Source organism: Hypanus sabinus, chromosome 1, assembly GCF_030144855.1.
Source record: "Hypanus sabinus isolate sHypSab1 chromosome 1, sHypSab1.hap1, whole genome shotgun sequence".
Taxonomy (NCBI): Eukaryota; Metazoa; Chordata; class Chondrichthyes; order Myliobatiformes; family Dasyatidae; genus Hypanus; species Hypanus sabinus.
Window position 1 is genome coordinate 114,715,576 of NC_082706.1, and position 21,847 is coordinate 114,737,422.

At 44.5% G+C, this 21,847-nt stretch overlaps 1 long non-coding RNA gene across 1 annotated transcript; it reads left to right on the plus strand.

Moving 5' to 3' along the window:
- The first annotated feature begins 910 nt into the window (after positions 1-910).
- Positions 911-17,067, plus strand: LOC132396915 (uncharacterized). The gene is made up of 3 exons (XR_009513172.1): positions 911-2,809; positions 7,814-7,898; positions 15,696-17,067. It is a non-coding gene; the product is annotated as an uncharacterized LOC132396915 (long non-coding RNA).
- The last annotated feature ends 4,780 nt before the right edge of the window (positions 17,068-21,847 follow it).

Consider the following 21,847-nt stretch of genomic DNA (forward strand, 5'->3'; position numbering starts at 1 on the left):
AATGGGAGGGGGACTGAAACACCAGGTGATGGGTGATAATGGGAGGGGGACTGAAACACCAGGTGATGGGTGATAATGGGAGGTGGAGTGAAACACCTGGTGATGGGTGATAATGGGAGGGGGAGTGAAACACCAGGTGATGGGTGATACTGGGAGGGGGAGTGAAACACCAGGTGATGGGTGATAATGGGAGGGGGAGTGAAACACCAGGTGATGGGTGATACTGGGAGGGGGAGTGAAACACCAGGTGATGGGTGATACTGGGTGGGGGAGTGAAACACCAGGTGATGGGTGATACTGGGAGGGGGAGTGAAACACCTGGTGATGGGTGATAATGGGAGGGGGAGTGAAACACCTGGTGATGGGTGATAATGGGAGGGGGAGTGAAACACCAGGTGATGGGTGATACTGGGAGGGGGAGTGAAACACCAGGTGATGGGTGATACTGGGAGGGGTAGTGAAACACCAGGTGATGGGTGATACTGGGAGGGGGAGTGAAACACCAGGTGATGGGTGATACTGGGAGGGGGAGTGAAACACCAGGTGATGGGTGATACTGGGAGGGGGAGTGAAACACCAGGTGATGGGTGATACTGGGAGGGGGAGTGAAACACCAGGTGATGGGTGATACTGGGAGGGGGAGTGAAACACCAGGTGATGGGTGATAATGGGAGGAGGAGTGAAACACCAGGTGATGGGTGATAATGGGAGGGGGAGTGAAACACCAGGTGATGGGTGATAATGGGAGGGGGAGTGAAACACCAGGTGATGGGTGATAATGGGAGGGGGGAGTGAAACACCAGGTGATGGGTGATAATGGGAGGGGGAGTGAAACACCAGGTGATGGGTGATAATGGGAGGGGGAGTGAAACACCCGGTGATGGGTGATACTGGGAGGGGGTGTGAAACACCAGGTGATGGAGGATAATGGGAGGGGGAGTGAAACACCCGGTGATGGGTGATAACGGGAGGGGGAGTGAAACACCAGGTGATGTGTGTTGAAATAATGTGGGGTGAGTGAAGAGCTGGGAAGGTGATTTAGTGGAAGAGATATAGGGCTGGAGAAGGGGAATCTGGTAGGAGAGGACAGAAGGCCTTGGAAGAAAGAAAACAGGAGAGGAACACCAGAGGGAAATGATGGGCAGGCAAAGAGCAAGTGTGAGAGGTAAAAGGGGAAGGGGAATGGTGAAAGAAGGGCAGTTACTGGAAGTTTGAGAAATCGATGTTAATGCCATCAGGTTGGTAGCTACCCAGATTGAATATAAGGTTTTGTTCTTCTAACCTGAGCATGGCCTTATCACGACAGTAGAGGAGGCCATGGATGGACTTTTTGGAACGGGAATGGGAAGTGGAATTAAAACGTGTGGCTACTGGGAGATCCTGCTTTTTCTGGGTGAATGGAGCACTGGTGCTGCCTGACTGACGACTGTTTTCCGGCATTTTATGTTTCTGCCTTAGATGTCGAGTATCGGAAGACTTTTTTTTGATCCTCTATCATTGAATATATAGATTGTAAAAAGATATTTTTAGATTGTTAAGCTTTAAAGAAGAAAATTACAACTTTTGCAATCTCTTTTTCTGCCCTTTTTTATTTTTATTGTGCCTGTAAACAATTTAATTCACTCACTCTTCTGTGAATCATCCCCTTGTTTATTTCTTAGTCCACCTTATTTAATGCTGAGGGAGTGAACTCTCAGGACTTTTTAAAATCTTTTCCTTCATATTTTTACCTATGCCCTCTGCAGCCTGGAGAAAAGACGATGACCACCCACATACCCCTCATGATTTTATGATTTTAGTCATTTCTCTGCAGTCACCCCTCATTCTCCTGTTGGCCAGGGAGTCAAGAACTAGTGTCCCACTATAATTCAGGCCCTGTAGTCCAGGCAGCGTCTTAGTAAATGTCTTCTGCACCCTGACCACCTTGACAATGCCCTTCCAATAACAGTGTGATCAAGCCTGTACACAATACTCCCATGCAGCCTCATCAATGACTTATATATCGGAAACATAACGTCCCTACTCTGAAACTCCATGTCCTGTCTGATGAAGCCCAGCGTGCCAAACACCTTCTTAATCACTCTGTCCATTGTCTTGGCTCCCATCCTGGTTTGACTGTCCAAAGTGCATTGCATCACACTTATCTAGAATTTAATTTGTTTGCCATTTCTCAGTCCATTTCCCTAACTGATCGAAATCCACGGAGGGGAATAAACAATCAATATTTTGGGTGAGACCCTTCATCAGGACAGAAAGGAATGGGGAAGAAGCCAGAATAAGAAGGGGAATAAGCAGAATGATTAGAGGACCGGGAATGAAGTAAGAAGCTAGGATTTGACCTCCTCCCCTCACCCACCTACCTTTCCCCTCATCTGGTTTCACCTATCACCTGTCAGCTTGTACTCCCTCTACTTCCCCCCCCCCCCCCACATCCTTATCTGACATATCACTGCAGAGTGGGGTAGAATGGAGAAGTCTGGGAATACAGGCCCATAGTCCCTTGAAAGTGGCCTCACAGGTAAATAGAATCAGAAAGACAGCTTCAGGCACATTGCCCGAATAAGTCATGTATTGAATACAGGGTTGGAATGTTGTGTTAAAGTTGCGTAAGACGTTGACGAGGCCTAATTCAGAGTATCGTGTGCAGTTTTGGTCACCCGCCTACAGGAAAGATAGAATAAGATTGAAAGAGCAGGGAAAATTTCCAAGGACGTTGCCAGGACCGGAGGACCTGAGTTACAGGGAAAGGCTGAATAGGTTAGGACACTGTTCCCTGGAGTGTGGGAGAATAAAGGGAGATTTGATACAGGTACACAAAATTACGAGGCATAGAAAGGGGAAGTGCAAGCAGGCTTTTTCTACTGAGGTTGGGTGAAACTATAACTAGAGGTCAAGGGGGAAAAGTAAAATGATTAAGGGGAAGAAGAGGGGAAATTTCTTCACAGAGGGTGTGGGAGTTATGGATGTGGATTTGATTTCAACATTTGAGGGAAGTTGGGATAGGTACGTGGATGGGAGGGGTGATAGTCAATAGGACTAGGCAGAATAATAGTTCCGCACAGATTAGTTGTGATGAAGAACCTGTACCTGTGCTGTAGACTCTATGACTTTATTTCTGACATCTGCAGCATCTCCTGTTTATGATCAAAATCCATTTTCAATCTATTGTAAAAACTGCTTCACTATCAACAAGACACCTTAATTTATTATCCTCAGCAAACCTGCTGATTGTGCTATGTACCCTTTCCAGTAACTGACATGAATAATGAGAAACAGTGGTCCCAAGGCTGATCCTGGAACAAGCCACTAGTCACAGCCCTCCAGATAATCAACCTTCACCCTCTGCTTCCTAGCATCAGCCAGACAGACATACTTTATTGATCCCCAGGGAAATTGGGTTTCGTTACAGCCACACCAACCAAGAATAGTGTAGAAATATAGAAATATAAAACCATAAATAATTAAATATTAATAAGTTAATCATGCCAACTGTAAATAAGTCCTGGACCAGCCTACTGGCTCAGGGTGTCTGACACTCCAAAGGAGGAGTTGTAAAGTTTGATGGCCACAGGTAGGAATGACTTCCTATGACGCTCAGTGTTACATCTCGGTGGAATGAGTCTCTGGTTGAATGTACTCCTGTGCCTAATCAGTACATTATGGAGTGGATGGGAGACATTGTCCAAGATGGCAAGCAACGTGGACAGCATCCTGTTTTCAGACACCACCGTCAGAGAGTCCAGTTCCACCCCCACAACATCACTGGCCTTACAAATGAGTTTGTTGATTCTGTTGGTGTCTGCTGCCCTCAGCCTGCCGCCCCAGCACACAACAGCAAACATAATAGCACTGACCACCACTGACTGACTCGACCTAATTGTGAGTTGACATTGCGATCTCCCACAGAATCTATAGCGGTGTAAACTTCCAGATGAGGCTGCCATGCAGGACCTTATCATAGACCTTACTAAATCTCAATATAGACAACATCCACTGTCCTAAACTCCAAAAGATTTATCAGACAAGACTCCCAGCACTATTGCTGCTCAGGCCTTGATTACCTCGGTGATGGTAGTTTTTTACCTCAGATATCATATTTCCCCACAATACAAGTTATCATCTCACACTTTCACCAGCTCTGCAACTTCCAGTCAAGATGGCACCAGAGAACAACAATTTCTCAGGAGAAGTCTTTCAGATAGTCTGTGAAACTGTTTATTTATCTACTTGCACACATTCTTTTTATCTTAAAGTGTGCTTCTGGAAATTCTAGAGGCTGAGGTATACAATTTAGAGATCGACTGAGTGATTTAGTGCTCTGCTCTCTCAGAGAACATACCAGAAGACAAGCGTGAGTGCCCTGGAGGCACAGCTTAGAGATGGGGTGTGAGCCCATGATTCACTCCATTTCACTGTTTAAAACATCCATTAATCGGTGACTAAAGTGTCGAGGAAGATTGAAAAGTCGAGGTGAATGTGAGAGGTGAGCAAGTGTTCAGTGCCGCTCGCTGCTGCTCGATAAGGCGTCTGTGAGTGACAGCTTATTGCTCGATGCTGCTGGATAAGATGTCTGTGTGTGATGACCTATCTCCCTCGCTATTCTGCCTCTGTGCTCGAGTGGTTGCCCTCTACCTCAGGGATGTCAGAGGATGCTACTGAAGTTCTGCAATTTGTGGATTGGACTGGACGCTCTTCAGCTTTATGTCTCATATTCTGTGTTTTTGTCATTCTTTCCTCTCGCCGTTTGCACGAATTCATTTGGCACAATTTTGTGCAGGGGGGTTGGGGTTTGATGTTCTCACAGTTCCCCGATTTGTTTTTCTGCCTGGGGGTGGGGGGTTGATTTGAAACTGTGGTTGCTGTTGCAGGATTTAATTTGCTGCATCTAGCCGGCAATATGGAAACTTACCCAAGTATGTCCTGTGCACAAGAAACAAAACAAGTCCAACCCAGCCAATTACCTCCTTATCAACCTATTCTTAATCACCAGCAAAGTAAAGGATGGTGTCATCAACAGTGCAATCATGCAGCACCTACTTGGCATAACCTGCCTACCGATGCCCAGTTCGGGCTCCGTCAAGGCCACTCAGATCCTGATCTCTTCACATCCTTAGTCCAAGCATGGAACAAAGACCTAGATACCAGAGGTGAAGCGAGAATGATAGCCCTCGACATCAAGGCATCATTTAACCGGGTATGGCATCAAGGAGCCCTAGCTAAAATGGAGTCAATGGGAATTAGGGGGAAACCCTCCATTGGTTGAAATCTTACATGAGACAAAGGAAGATAGTTCTGGTGGTTGGAGGTCAATCATCTGATCCTCAGGATATCACTGCAGGAGTTCCTCAGGGAAGAGTCCTCGCACCAACCATCTTCAGCTGCTTCATCAATGACCTTCCGTCCACCATAAGTTCAGAAGTGGGGAAGTTCGCAGATGACTGCACAATGCTTTGCAACATTCGTGACTCCTCAGACAGTGAAGCAGTTCATACCCAAAGACAGCAGGACCTGGACAATATCCAGGATTGGGCTGACAAGTGGCAAGTAACATTCAAGCCACTCAAGTTCCAGGTAATGACCATCTCAAACAAGAGAGGCTCGAACCATCGTCCCTTCACATTCAGTGGTATCACCATCACTGAATGCTCTACTATCAATATCCTGGGGGTTACCATTGACAGGAAATTGAACTGGTCTAGCCATATAAACACATGGCTACCAGAGCAGGTCAAAGGCTAAGAGTCCTGTGGCGTTTAACTCACCTCCTGACTCCCCAAAGCCTGTCCACCATCTACAAGGCTCAGGTCAGGAGTGTAATGGAATACTCGCCACTCGCCTGGATGAGTGCAACTCCATCAACACTCAGGAAGCTTGACACCATCCAGTACAGGGCAGACTACGTCTTCCACAAGCATCCAATCCCCCCACCATCGACAAACAGTTGCAACAGTGAGTTCTGTCTACAAGATGCACTGCAACAACACTCCACAGTCCTTAAGGCAGCACCTTCCAGACCCACAACCACCAGCATCTTGAAGGATAAGAACAGCAATACTTGGAAATCCCTCTCCAAGTCACTCACCATCTTGACTTGGAAACATATCGCCATTCCTTCATTGTTGCTGGGTCAAAGTCATGGAATTCCCTCCCTATCAGCACTGTGTGCATCTTCACCTCAGGAACTAGAGCAGTTCAAGAAGGCACCACCTTCTCAAGGGCAACTAGGGAGGGGCAATAAATGCTGGTTTCACTGGTGATACCCATATCCTATAAATGAATAAACACAAAAAATTGTAAGTTTGTTTGGTCCGGGGGTGGGGGGGTTGCTGTATTTCTCTGAATGTCTTCCATGGTTTTCTTTGTTTCATGGCTATTGGCAGAAGACAAATCATAGAACTGTATACTGCATACATACTTTTATAATAAATTAACCTTTGAACCTGTGAACTTTTTGAACAAATTGCAAAAGTTCTCATATGTTCTGGTTGCCTACAGATTTTGGCACAATGAAAGAAACCTTACCCCCTCTTGTGGCCCTTTGCAGCAAGTGGAACAAATGAATTAAATTGGCAGTGAGGCCAAAAATCAAACCCTGCGCGTAACTAAACAACGGGAATGCAAACAGAAAACACTGGGGGAAAATCTCAGCAAACAGACAGCACCTGTCAAGAGAAAATGTCAAACTTTTGTGTTTCCAATCCTTCATCACACTCCTTGATGAGTTGTCTTTCCCCAGATGTCACCTGACCTGATTTTTTTTTGTACGTTCTGCTTTTATTTCAGATTTACAACAGATACAGTTGATTTTTATTTTATTGTGACTAAAGTAAAAGCTTCTTCAAAGAGTCAGCACCAACTTGGCTTTTCACTGTGGTTTAATATTATCAAAGGGTACCCTTTACTTCTCAGTACAGATAATATGCATGCATTAAGAATTCAAAAATATGGAAATCAACAGAACCTGCAAAATGTGTCACCACTGATGTTGCTGCCTGCAAAAGTATAGAGCTCAGAAGTAGCATTTACCCAGTTTTCATTTTCTACCGACTCACCTCAGTACTCATTTTTCCTTCTGTCTCTATCTCAGAGGACGGGTGAGTGGCCAATATCATAGTCCAATGCTCAAAGTAAATTTACTCTCAACCTGAGCATATGTCACCATATCCTACCTTGAGAGTCATTTATGTACAGGAAAATTAATACAGTAGAATTTATGAAAATCTATACATAACAAAGACTGGCAAACATCCAAAAGAAGACAAAGTGTGCAAATAATAAATACATAAAGAAATAAACAAGTATGAAGAACATGAGTTGTAGAGTACTTGAAAGAAAGTCTTACAGGCCCACGGATTCCCACAGCTGTCGTGGCTGTTCTGCCTCACATCCAGGTTGCTGTTTAAAACCCACTCCACTCTCCCAGTTTCTCTATCTCCATTGAAACTTTTCTGAAGATGACACCATCCACCACTGTTCACAAGGCTCTCAGCTGCGTCTGTTCAATTTCCTGCACCAGTTCTAAGCCTGAACAGGGATTGGATTCCGTTTTGCATCTTCTGTCCACCTATCACCATATTTAATGTTATTCTCCACTACCAGTAGATACAGTCACCATTCACATCAACCCTTGCTTTCACTTTTTCAGCATTTCAAAGACACTTTTTTTCTTTGTGGTGATCTGGTCCCATCTCCTGTTTATCCTTGTCACCACAACGCAGCTGGGTGGGATGAAATAGAAGCCCCTTAACCATCTCTCTTCCCACCTGTCAGATGAAGCAATGATGTAATAATTTTATTTCCTTTCAATTGACAGTTCAGAATGGAGTCTCTTCACCACAGAGGAAAATGGACACAGAGATGGCATCAATTTTGCAGGATAGCACCATTTAGTTCACCAGGTTAGCTACCTAATTCTTTAATTCTCCAAACAATACTGCTTTTTCCGTCATGTCCTGCAAGATTCCAAGAAGTTCAACATAAGCTTAAGGAACAATGTCTCTTCTTCCAAATTTGCAGCTGACAGCCTTTGGAATACAATATTGAATTTGATACCTCCTGTTAATTACTCTGAACCTCCCCTTTCCTCCAGTCAGTTATTTTTTTCTCACACTCATGTTTACTTTACACTTCTCCATGTAGATCTTTATCCTTTCTTCCAGCTGATATCACCACTTGTGTCATTTACTCTCTCCTCTCCTAGGAGTGAAGGAGGATGAGGGGGTGACTTGATAGACATGTACAAGGAGATAGAGTGGGTAGCCAGGGCAGGTGTTAGATACAGATACATTAGGAGCTTATAGAATCTCTTAGATAGGGATATGAACGATAGAAAAATGGAGGATTCTGTAAGAGTGAAGTGTTACATTGATCCTAGGTTAGGTCAAAAGTTGGCTGAGCATCATGGGTCAAAAGGCCTGTACTGTGCTGTTAAAATCTAGTCTCCACTCTGTCAAAGCCCTTCCCTTTGCTTCTCTCTGTTTCTCCACATTTTTCCTTCGCAACTTGTTTGATTAACATTTCTCAGATCTAGCAAGAAGTTCATCAACCAGCAATATTAACACACACAAAATGCTGATGGAATGCAACAGGCCAGGCAGCACCTATAGGAAGAAATACAGTCGACATTTCGGGCTGAATCCATTCATCAGGACTAACTAAAGAAAAGATAGTTAGAGATTTGAAAGTGGGAGGGGGAAGGGGAGATCTGAAATGATAAGAGAAGACAGGAGGGGGAGGGATGAAGCTGAGAGCTGGAAAGTTGATTGAAAAAGGGATACACAGCTGGAGAAATGAAAGGGTCATGGGACAGGAGGCCTAGGGAGAACGAAAGGGGGAGGGGAGCACCAGAGGGAGATGGAAAACAGGCAAGGAGTGATTGTGAGAGGGGCAGAAGAGAGAGAAAAAAAAGAGAGAGAAAAGGGGGAGGAAATAATAAAGAAATAAATAAATAAGGGATGGGGTAAGAAGGGGAGGAGGGGCATTAATGGAAGTTAGAGAAATCAATGTTCATGCCATCAGGTTGGAGGCTACCCCGCTGGAATATAAGGTGTTGTTCCTGCAACCTGAGTGTGGATTCATCTTGACAGTAGAGGAGGCCATGGATAGACATATCAGTATGGGAATGGGACGTGGAATTAAAATGTGTGGCCACTGGGAGATCCTGTTTTCTCTGGTGGACCGAGTGTAGGTGTTCAGCAAAATGTTCTTCCAGTCTGCGTTGGGTCTCACCAATATATAAAAGACCACACCGGGAGCACCGGACGCAGTATACCACTCCAGCTGACTCACAGGTGAAGTGTCGCCTCACCTGGAAGGACTGCCTGGGGCCCTGAATGGTGGTGAGGGAGGAAGTGTAAGGGCAGGTGTTGCACTTGTTCCGCTTACAAGGATAAATGCCTGGAGGGAGATCGGTGGGAAGGGATGGGGGGGGACGAGTGGACAAGGGAGTCTTCTAGGTGCAATCCCTGCGGAAAGCAGAAGGGGGGAGGGAAAGATGTGCTTTCCCACTAATAAGTACACCTTTCCCACCCCACTCTTTCTGCTTTCAGCAGGGATCGCTCCCTACGCGTCCCACCACCAAGCACATCTGTCCAGAAGGTAACAGCAAACAGTGGACCTTCCCCTGCAAGTGCAGCATGAAATGGCCTCCTTCCCGTGTTGGAATCCTATGATCACCTGAACCTCCTCCTGCATGATAGAGCTATACATCTTGTGCAAAATATTCAAATCACTTGTAACACTTACCCAACAGGCTGGTATATGTCTAGGGGAAAAGGAGATCCAGCCACTCACCAACCCCACCTCCCCGTACACACAGGTGCTGTGAGAATCAAGTTTATGCCACGCGTACACACACCATATCAAACTCACACCAGATACCGTTATGGAATACACTTTAAAGATTTTACTAAAACTAAAAGAGTACTATGCAATACAGTATATATGAAGGAAAAGAAAATAAAGTAAAAGGTGCCAACTTATCAAAGTTCAGTCAGTTCAGTGCACATCATTGGAGCTCAACCATCGAACCATTCCACCCCTCGTCACTTTCCTCCGACCTCCACGTCCTCGCACCTGGGACCACCCCCGGTGGTCAACCAAGCAGGGCAGCGCACGTCCTCCGTCCTCGGCGTCTCCTTCCCGACTCCCCTGAAAAGACCATGAAACCCCCAAGCTCCCAGACTCACAAGACAAAATAACATTCCCCATTGGTTAACAAATGAATACAATCCCCATATCAGCAAGTCCAAAGCTAAACAACTGCGAGAGAAAACACTTATCAAACATAAAAGCATTCCTACTCTAGCAAACCAAAGAAGCCATTTTGATTAACATACACAGTACACTGTACACACTTATACCATAAACCATATAAACATAAGCCATTGGAGCAGAATTAGACCATTCAGCCCATCGAGTCTACTCTGCCACTCCATCATGACTGATTTATTATTCCTCTCTACACCATTCTCCTGCCCTCTCCCCGTAATCTTTGACCCCCCCCCCCCTTACTAATTAAGATCCTATCAAACCCCGCTTTAAATATACTCAATGACTTGGACTCCACTGTCATCTGTGACAATGAATTCCACATTTTCACTACTATCTGGCTAAAGAAATTCCTCTTCATCTCAGATCTAAAGGTACGTGCGTCTATTCTGAGGCGTGCCCTCTGGTCCTAGACTCCCCCACTATAGGAAACATCCTCACCAAATTCACTCTATCTAGGCCTTTCAATATTCAATAGGTATCAATGAGATGTCCCACATTGTTCTCAACCCCTGTGAGTATAAGCCCAGAGCCATCGAACGCTCTTCTTGCATTAATCCTGTCATTCCCAGGATAATTCTTCTCTGGATTTTCTCTAATGGCAGCAGAGCCTTTCTTAGATAAGAGCCCAAAACTACTCACAATACTCCAAGTGCAGATTGAGTAATGCCTTATAAAGCTGAGGCATTAAACCTTGCTTTTATATTCTAGCCCTCTCAAAATGAATGGGAACATCACATTTTTCTTCCTTACCACCAACTCAACCAACAAGTTCACCTTTGGGGAATTCTGCACAAGGACTCTCAAGTCCCTTTGCCCCTCTGATTTCTGAATTTGCTCCTTGTTTATAAAACAGCCTATGCTTTATTCCTTTTTCCAAAGTGCATGACCATACACTTTCCTACATTATATTCCATCTGCCACTTCTTTGACCATTCTCATAATCTGTCTAAGTCTTTCTGTAAAACAGCCTGCTTCAAGTTCAAGTTCAAATTTATTGTCACAAACAAGAGAAAACCTACAGATGCTGGAAATCTAAGCAACACACACAAAATGCTGGCAGAATTCAGCAGGCCAGGCAGTATCTATGGAAAAAACTACAGTCGACATTTCAGGCTAAGACCCTTCGGCAGGACTGGAGAAAAAAAAAGATGAGGAGTAGATTTAAAAGGTGTGGGAGGGCAGACAGAAGCACAGGGGGATTAGTGAACCTAGGAGGGCGAGGGATGAAGTAAAGAGCTGGGAAGTTAATTGGTGAAAGAGATACAGGGCTGGAGAAGAAGTCTGATAGGTGAGGATAGAAGGCCATGGAAGAAAGACAAGGGTGAGGTGACACTTGGCTTATGAGTCTGTTGGGGTCATATACTCTGTCTCGTGCTCTCAGTGTGGCCTCCTGTGTATCGGTGAGACCCTTTGCAGATTGGGAGATTGTTTCACTGAGCACCTACACTCAGTCCACCAGAAGAAGTGGGACTTCCTAGTTTTAATTCTACTTCCCATTCCCATTCTGATATGTCAATTGATGGCCTCCTCTACTGTCGCGAAGAGGGCACAGTCCGGTTGGAGGAACAACACCTTATATTCCTTCTGAAAAGCCTCCAAGCTGATGGCATGAACATCAATTTCTCCAACTTCTGGTAGTGCCCCCCACCCTCACCCCCTTCACCATTCCCCGTTCCATTTTCATTCTCTCACCTTAACTCCTTGCCTGCCCCTCGTCACCTCCTGGTGCTCCTCCCCCCTGTTCTTTCTTCCATGGCCTTCTGTCCTCTCCCATCAGACTCCCCCTTCTCCAGCCCTGTATCTCTCTCGCCAATCACTTCACATTTTTAAATCTACCGCTCATCTTTTTTCCTGCGGTCCTGCTGTGTTTGCTGTCCTCCAGCATTTTCTGTGTGTTGCTCAAGTTCATTGCCATCTGACTGTACTACCAAACAAAACAAAGTTTCTCTGGACCACAGTGCACCCACAAAATAGATATCACACGTAACAATGTAACTCAGATATCATATTTCCCCACAATACACACTTCTCACACTTTCACCAGCTACTAAGAATCCAGAAGTTAAATTGGTCTGCAACTTCCGGTCAAGATGGCACCAGCGAACAACGATTCCTCAGGAGACATCTTTTCCATTGGTTCATGAAACTGTTTATTTAACTTCTTGCACGTCTTTTTTTAATTTTAAAGTGTGCTTCTGGAAATTCTAGAGGCTGAGGTATACAATTTAGAGATCGACTGAGTGATTTAGCGCTCTGCTCTCTCAGAGAACATACCAGAAGACAAGCGCGAGTGCCCTGGAGGCACAGCTTAGAGATGGGGTGTGAGCCAATGATTCACTCCATTTCACTGTTTAAAACATCCATTAATCGGTGACTAAAGTGTCGAGGAGGATTGAAAAGTCGAGGTGAATGTGAGAGGTGAGCAAGTGTTCAGTGCCGCTCGCTGCTGCTTGATAAGGCGAGTGACAGCCTATTGCTCGATGCTGCTGGATAAGATGTCTGTGTGTGATGACCTATCTCCCTCGCTATTCTGCCTCTGTGCTCGAGTGGTTGCCCTCTACCTCAGGGATGACAGAGGATGCTACTGAAGTTCTGCAATTAGTGGATTGGACTGGACGCTCTTCAGCTTTATGTCTCATATTCTGTGTTTTTGTCATTCTTTCCTCTCGCCGTTTGCACGAATTCATTTGGCACAATTTTGTGCAGGGGGATTGGGGTTTGATGTTCTCACAGTTCCCCGATTTGTTTTTCTGCCTGGGGGTGGGGGGTTGATTTGAAACTGTGGTTGCTGTTGCAGGATTTAATTTGCTGCATCTAGCCGGCAATATGGAAAATTACCCAGGTATGTCCTGCGCACAAGAAACAAAACAAGTCCAACCCAGCCAATTACCTCCTTATCAACCTATTCTTAATCGCCAGCAAAGTAACGGATGGTGTCATCAACAGTGCAATCATGCAGCACCTACTTGGCATAACCTGCCTACCGATGCCCAGTTCGGGCTCCGTCAAGGCCACTCAGCTCCTGATCTCTTCACATCCTTAGTCCAAGCATGGAACAAAGACCTAGATACCAGAGGTGAAGCGAGAATGATAGCCCTCGACATCAAGGCATCATTTAACCGGGTATGGCATCAAGGAGCCCTAGCTAAAATGGAGTCAATGGGAATTAGGGGGAAACCCTCCACTGGTTGAAATCTTACATGAGACAAAGGAAGATAGTTCTGGTGGTTGGAGGTCAATCATCTGATCCTCAGGATATCACTGCAGGAGTTCCTCAGGGAAGAGTCCTCGCACCAACCATCTTCAGCTGCTTCATCAATGACCTTCCGTCCACCATAAGTTCAGAAGTGGGGAAGTTCGCAGATGACTGCACAATGCTTTGCACCATTCGTGACTCCTCAGACAGTGAAGCAGTTCATACCCAAAGACAGCAGGACCTGGACAATATCCTGCTGACAAGTGGCAAGTAACATTCAAGCCACTCAAGTGCCAGCTAATGACCATTTCCAACAAGAGAGGCTCGAACCATCGTCCCTTCACATTCAGTGGTATCACCATCACTGAATGCTCTACTATCAATATCCTGGGGGTTACCATTGACAGGAAATTGAACTGGTCTAGCCATATAAACACATGGCTACCAGAGCAGGTCAAAGGCTAAGAGTCCTGTGGCGTTTAACTCACCTCCTGACTCCCCAAAGCCTGTCCACCATCTACAAGGCTCAGGTCAGGAGTATAATGGAATACTCGCCACTCGCCTGGATGAGTGCAACTCCATCAACACTCAGGAAGCTTGACACCATCCAGTACAGGGCAGACTACATCTTGGTACGTCTTCCACAAGCATCCAATCCCTCCACCATCGACAAACAGTTGCAACAGTGAGTCCTGTCTGCAAGATGCACTGCAACAACACACCACAGTCCTTAAGGCAGCACCTTCCAGACCCACAACCACTAGCATCTTGAAGGATAAGAACAGCAGGTACCTGGGAACAGCACACTTGGAAATTGCCCACCTCCAAGACACTCACCATCTAGAAACATATCGCCATTCCTTCAGTGTCGCTGGGTCAAAGTCATGGAATTCCCTCCCTATCAGCACTGTGAATGTACCTACAACTCAGGGACTGCAGCGGTTCAAGAAGGCAGCTCATCATGACCTTTTTAAGGGCAACTAGGGAGGGGCAATAAATGCTGGCTTAGCTGGGGATACCCACATCCCCTAAATGAATAAATACGAAAAAAATCATAAGTTTGTTTGGTCCGGGGCGGGGGAGTTGATGTTTTTCTTTGAATGACTTCCATGATTTTCTTTGTTTCATGCCTATCACAGAAGTCAAATCATAGAACTGTATACTGCATACATACTTTTATAATAAATTAACCTTTGAACCTGTGAACTTTTTGAACAAATTACAAAAGTTCTCTAATGTTCTGGTTGCCTACAGATTTTGGCACAATGAAAGAAACCTTACCCCCTCTTGTGGCCCTTTGCAGCAAGTGGAACAAATGAATTAAATTGGCAGTGAGGCCAAAAATCAAACCCTGCGCGTAACTAAACAACGGGAATGCAAACAGAAAACACTGGGGGAAAATCTCAGCAAACAGACAGCACCTGTCAAGAGAAAATGTCAAACTTTTGTGTTTCCAATCCTTCATCACACTCCTTGATGAGTTGTCTTTCCCCAGATGTCACCTGACCTGATTTTTTTTGTACGTTCTGCTTTTATTTCAGATTTACAACAGATACAGTTGATTTTTATTTTATTGTGACTAAAGTAAAAGCTTCTTCAAAGAGTCAGCACCAACTTGGCTTTTCACTGTGGTTTAATATTATCAAAGGGTACCCTTTACTTCTCAGTACGGATAATATGCATGCATTAAGAATTCAAAAATATGGAAATCAACAGAACCTGCAAAATATGTCACCACTGATGTTGCTGCCTGCAAAAGTATAGAGCTCAGAAGTAGCATTTACCCAGTTTTCATTTTCTACCGACTCACCTCAGTACTCATTTTTCCTTCTGTCTCTATCTCAGAGGATGGGTGAGTGGCCAATATCATAGTCCAATGCTCAAAGTAAATTTACTCTCAACCTGAGCATATGTCACCATATCCTACCTTGAGAGTCATTTATGTATATATATAGAATCTCTTAGATAGGGATATGAACGATAGAAAAATGGAGGATTCTTTAAGAGTGAAGTGTTACATTGATCCTAGGTTAGGTCAAAAGTTGGCTGAAGATCATGGGTCAAAGGGCTTGTACTGTGCTTTTACAATCTAGTCTATAAAAGGCCTTCCCTTTCTTTCTCTCTGCTTCCCCACATTTTTCTTTCACAACTTGTTTGATTAACTTTCCTCAGATCTAGCGAGAAGTTCATCAACCAGGAATATTAACTCATATTTCTCTTTCCATAGCTGTTGCCTGCCCTGAGGACATACGGACTTCCATTTCTTGGAAGTGAGAAGAATTAAAGGAAATGCACGAGCAAGATCATTCAGACGAAACAGGGTTGTGATGGAGGGTTAATGATTGGGCCACTGTTCAGGCCCAAGCCTTTCCTAGTAAACTATAGATGGTTATAGCTGTATTGTATGTCCAAGATGAAAATTAGTCAGATGGACCAGCAAACTGGAACTGTTAAAAGAGCAGAGAGTGTCCAAGCTGTTGTAGCTGTAGATGGGATGAGTAAAAAAGGAATAAATTCTAGGTGAGAAGTAATGCATCCTACAGGCCTAAATGAAAGGGTTCCCTAGGAGATGGTAAACTTTTCATGTGAATGAATCATCCAATAAAAAATCATTTCCCCATACCTTTCTTAAACGGTTTCCAAAATCAGGCGTAATGACCAATAGATCCACTTTGATAATTATTTGATAATAATTTTTACACTTTGACGATAGATCCACTCTTATTAAATGACCATAAGTCTATCCTCAAGACCATAAATTCAAAAAAAAAAATCATCTCCAGACTCCTAGACCTGGGACTCACTACTTCTTTGAACAACTGGATGCTGGACTTCCTGACCAACAGACTGGTATCAGTAATGTTAGGCAGCAACACTTCTGGCACAATTATTCTCAACACCCCACAAGATTGTATCCTCAATGTTCCTCCAAAACAAAAGAGCTAGTCATTGGCTTAGAAAGCAGGGCAGAGCATAGTCCCCAGTTTATATCAATGGAGCTGAGATAGAGATGGTTGAGAGCTTCAAGTCCCTATTTGTAAACCTCACTCCCACCCTGACCTGTTCTAGCCATCTAGACGCAATTACCAAGAAAGCACACCAGCACCTCTGCTTTCCCAAACAGCTAAGGAGATTCAGTACTTCCTTGTTGACCCTCGCCAATATTTATTGATGCACCACAGCCTGTTATGGCAACTGCTTTGCCCAAGTTCGCAAGAAATTGCGTAGTGTCGACAGAGTTTAGCCCATCACAAAACCATCTTCCCTTTCATGGACTTTGTCCACACTTCTCACTGCCTCAGTAAAGGCAGACTCCTCCCATTGGCCAAAAGATACAAAACCTGAAAACATGTACCACCAGGCTTCAGGACAGCTTCTATCCCACTGTTAAAAGGCTCTTGAACAGATGTATTGTATGATAAATATGAAATCTTGACCTCTCAATCTACCTCATTGTGTTCCTGTAATGCACTCTCTGTAACTGTAACACTATATAGTTACTGATTTCCCCTTTGTACAACACTGATATACTTAATTTTCTGTGTGTCAGGAGATGTCACAATAATAAACCAATTACTAATTTCCTCCAGAAGGTAACAGCAAACAATTTTCCCCTGAAAATGCAGCATGAAATTCTGTATTGGGATCCTGAGATCACCTGAACCTCCTCCTGCATGATAGAGTTATATAACATGCACAAAGTATTCAAATCACTTATACCATAAACCATAACATAAGCCATTGGAGCAGAATTAGACCATTCGGCCCATCGAGTCTGCTCTGCCACTCCATCATGACTGATTTATTATTATTCCACTCTACTCCATTCTCCTGCCCTCTCCCCGTAATCTTTGACCCCCCCCTTACTAATTAAGATCCTATCAAACCCCGCTTTAAATATACCCATTGACTTGGACTCCACTGTCATCTGTGACAATGAATTCCACATTTTCACTACCATCTGGCTAAAGAAATTCCTCTTCATCTCAGATCTAAAGGTACGTGTGTCTATTCTGAGGCTGTGCCCTCTGGTCCTAGACTCCCCCACTATAGGAAACATCCTCACCATATCCATGCTATCTAGGCCTTTCAATATTCAATAGGTTTCAATGAGATTTCCTGCATTCTTCGAAACCCCAGTGAGTATAAGCCCAGAGCCATCAATCACTCTTCTTACAATAATCTTTTCGTTCCCAAGATAATTCTTGTCAGCCTCCTCTGGATTTTCTCTAAAGGCAGCTGATGCTATCTTAGTCCATATTCCAAAACTACACTGGTGCCCATCCCCCACTCTTCCTATGTTACATCAACGACTGCATTGGTGCTGCTTCCTGCATCCATGCTGAGCTTGTTGACTTCATCAAATTTTCCTCCAACTTCCACCCTGCTCTCAAATTTACCTGGTCCATTTCCAACACCTCCCTCCCCTTTCTCAATCTCACTGTTAATGTCTCTGAAGACAGCTTATCTACTAATGTCTATTATAAGCTCACAGACTGTTGCAGCGACCTGGACTATACGTCTTCTCGCACTGTTACTTGTGAAAAATGTCATCCCCTTCTCTCAATTCCTCTTTCTCCACCGCATCTGCTCTCAGGATGAGGCTTTTCATTCTAGAACGAAGGAGATGTCTTCCTTTTTCAAAAAAAAGGAGCTTCCCTTTTTCCAGCATCAACACTGTTCTCAACTGCAACTCTCCCATTTCACACGCTTGCTCTTATCCTAACGTCCTGCTACTCTACTCTCTTGTCCTCACCTACTACCCCACCAGCCTCCGTGTTCATCACATAATTCTCCACAACTTCTGCCATTTCCAACGGGATCCTACCACCATGCGCATCTTGCCCCCCCCCCCACTTACTGCTTTCCGCAGTGATCGCTCCCTATGCAACTCTGCTGTCTGTTCGTCCCTCCCCACTGGTCTCCTCCTGGCACTTACCTTTTCAAGTGGAACAAGTACTACATCTGCCCCTATACCTCCTCCTCACTACCATTCAGGGCCCCAAACAGTGCTTCCAAGTGAGGTGACACTTCACTTGTGAGTAATTTGGGGTCATATACTCTATCTAGTGCTCTCAGTGAGGCCTCCTGTATATTGGTGAGACTCTTCGTAGATTGGGAGACTGCTACGCTGAGCACCTACACTCTGTCCACCAGACGAAGTGTGAACTCCCAGTGGCCACCCATTCTAATTCTACTTCCCATTCCCATTCCGATATGTCAATTCACGGCCTCCTCTACTGTCGCAATGAGGTCACACTCAGGTTGGAGGAGCAACACCTTATATTCCATTTGGTTAGCCTCCAATCTGATGGCATGAACATTGATTTCCTGAAGTTCCGGTGATAGTTCCCCACCCTCACCCCTTCACCATTCCCCATCCCCTTTTCCCTCTCTCACCTTATCTCCTTGCCTGCCCATCGCCTCCCTCTGGTGCTCATCCCCCCCTGTTCTTCCTTCCATAGCCTTCTGTCCTCTCCCATCAGACTCCCCCTCCTCCAGCCCTGTATCTCTTTCACCAATCAACTTCCCAGCTCTTTACTTCACCCATCACTTTGTGTTTCTCTCCCCGCTCCCCCCCCCCCCAACCCACTCACATTTTTAAACCTACAGCTCATCTTTCTTCCTCCAATCCTGCCAAATGGACTCGGCCCGAAACGTCAACTGTACTCTTTTCCATAGGTGCTGCCTGTCCTGCTGAGTTCCTCCAGCATTTTGTGTGTGTTGTTCAAGTTCATTGCCATCTGACTGTACATATATACTACCAAACAAAACAAAGTTTCTCTGGACCACAGTGCACCCACAAAATAAATATCACACATAGCAGATAAGACAAAATATTACCACAAATATGTTAATAAATATAATTCAAAGATGCATCTGGCATGCAGCACAGGCAATCAACAAACACTCAACATAGTATATTCAAATGGTAGTCAGCTTGCTGCCCTACTGACTACACCTTGGCCTCACAGCCTGAGGGAAGAAGCTGTTACCCAATGAGGCAGTTCTAGTCCTGATGCTCCTGTACCTCCTTCCTGATGGTGGTAGGTCAACGAGATCGTGGGATGGGTGGTAGGGATCCTCAACAATACTTTGGGACCTTCCTCAACACTACCTGCCCTTCACCCACCTTCAAAACATCCGCAAACTTGGCCGCCAAGCCATCAATAGTATCAAATTGATGGACACACAGTACAACATGCAAAGGAGCGGTCCCAACACTGATCCCTATGGAACACCACTAGACACCAACAACCAACCAGAGAAGGACCCCACTTCTTACGATTAAATTTAATATGACTTCTGGTATCTACACACAACATTTATTCTTGCATCAAACCTATAAAAAGAAACTGTATATCATTTTTGAGAGTGAGCTATGCATAAAATGGCTTCTGTGCTTCCAACCTTACGTAGAATATAGAAATCTACAGTACATTACAGGCCTTTTGGACCACAATGTTGTGCCGACCATGTAACCTACTCTAGAAATTCCCTAGAATTTCTCTACTGCCTAGCCCTTTATTTTTCTAAGTTTCATGTACCGCTATCTAAGAGTCTCTTAAAAGGCATTACACCATCTGAAAAATAATCAATGTTCCGAAATGGATAAAGTTCCTGCTGAAGTGCTTTAAAAAAGTAGAAAAGTACTTCTGGAATAAAATTTTAAGATTTGAGAGTTTCTTTTGCAGTGATTGAAGTGAAAGTCACTGAAATTTACCTCCTACTTGTTGCCAATGAGTGCCCCCTAGAGTCAGGATTCCACTCATCGGAAAGCACTGAGGATCTAGTGCAAAAAGAATCCAAGAAAGATTATGCTGGGAAAGGTTACTGTTGTTTATGTTAAAAGAAAGGAAATTTGAATCAGTACATAAAATTATGAGAGGCCTAAAGAGGAAAGACCTATTTCCTGAAGCAGAAAGGACATAGAATTATTGGATTTGGAATTGGTTTATTATTGTCACATGTACCAAGGTACAGTGAAAAGATTGTTTATAAGGATCAATCTGTACAGACTGCATTGAAGTAGTACAAGGTATAACAATAACAGGATGCAGAGTAAAGTTTACCAGCTACAGAGAAAGTGGAGTGCAGATGGAGAGTAAGGTGTAAGATTAGTAAGGGAGATTGAGAGGTCAGAAGCCCACCTTACCATACCAAGCAATCATTCAATAGTCCAAATCAGTGGTATCAGAATCAGGTTTACCTGTTTGTTTGTTTGTTTATTTATTGAGATACAGTGCGGAATTCCAGCCCTTCACGCCACGCTGCCCAGCAACCCCCCAATTTAACCCTATCCTAACCATGGAACAATTTACAATGATCAATTAACCTTCCAACCAATATGTCTTTGAACTGTGGGAGGAAACTATAGCACCTGGAAGAAACCCACACAGTCATGGGGAGAAGGTACTGTACAAGCTCCTTACAGACAATCGCAGGAATTGAACCCAGGTTGCTGGTACTGTAAAGCATTGTGCTAACCACTATGCTACCATACCGACCCTATCCTAACCATGGAACAATTTACAATGATCAATTAACCTTCCAACCAATATGTCTTTGAACTGTGGGAGGAAACTATAGCACCTGGAAGAAACCCACACAGTCATGGGGAGAAGGTACTGTACAAGCTCCTTACAGACAATCGCAGGAATTGAACCCAGGTTGCTGGTACTGTAAAGCATTGTGCTAACCACTATGCTACCATACCGACCCTATCCTAACCATGGAACAATTTACAATGATCAATTAACCTTCCAACCAATATGTCTTTGAACTGTGGGAGGAAACTATAGCACCTGGAAGAAACCCACACAGTCATGGGGAGAAGGTACTGTACAAGCTCCTTACAGACAATCGCAGGAATTGAACCCAGGTTGCTGGTACTGTAAAGCATTGTGCTAACCACTATGCTACCATACCGACCCAAATCTCACACCCCCCCCCCCCCACCAAACATACTTCAATGACATGAAATTTGTTGTTTAGTGGCTGAAGTACAGTGCAATAAGAATATTTATATAAGTAGTGCAGAGAGAACAAAATGTGAGGTAGTATTCATGGGTTCCTGGATCATTCAGAAATCTGAGTTTGGAGGGAATAGAAAGGAGTCGGATAGAAACTATTCTTGAGCCTGGTAAGAATGGCTTTCAGACTGTTGTATCCTCTGTACATTGAGAGAGGTGAGGGAGGATGAGGAGAGGGGGTGAGGGGAAAAAGGGAGGGAGGGGAAAATGGAGGGTGGGAGGAGGGGAAAGAGGAAGGGAGAGAGGAGGGAGAGGGTAGTGGAAAGTGGTAGCGAACGAGGGGGGGAGACTGGATTCTATGATACACTGAGCTATACAATATATTAGTTAAAGTAACTGATAAAAG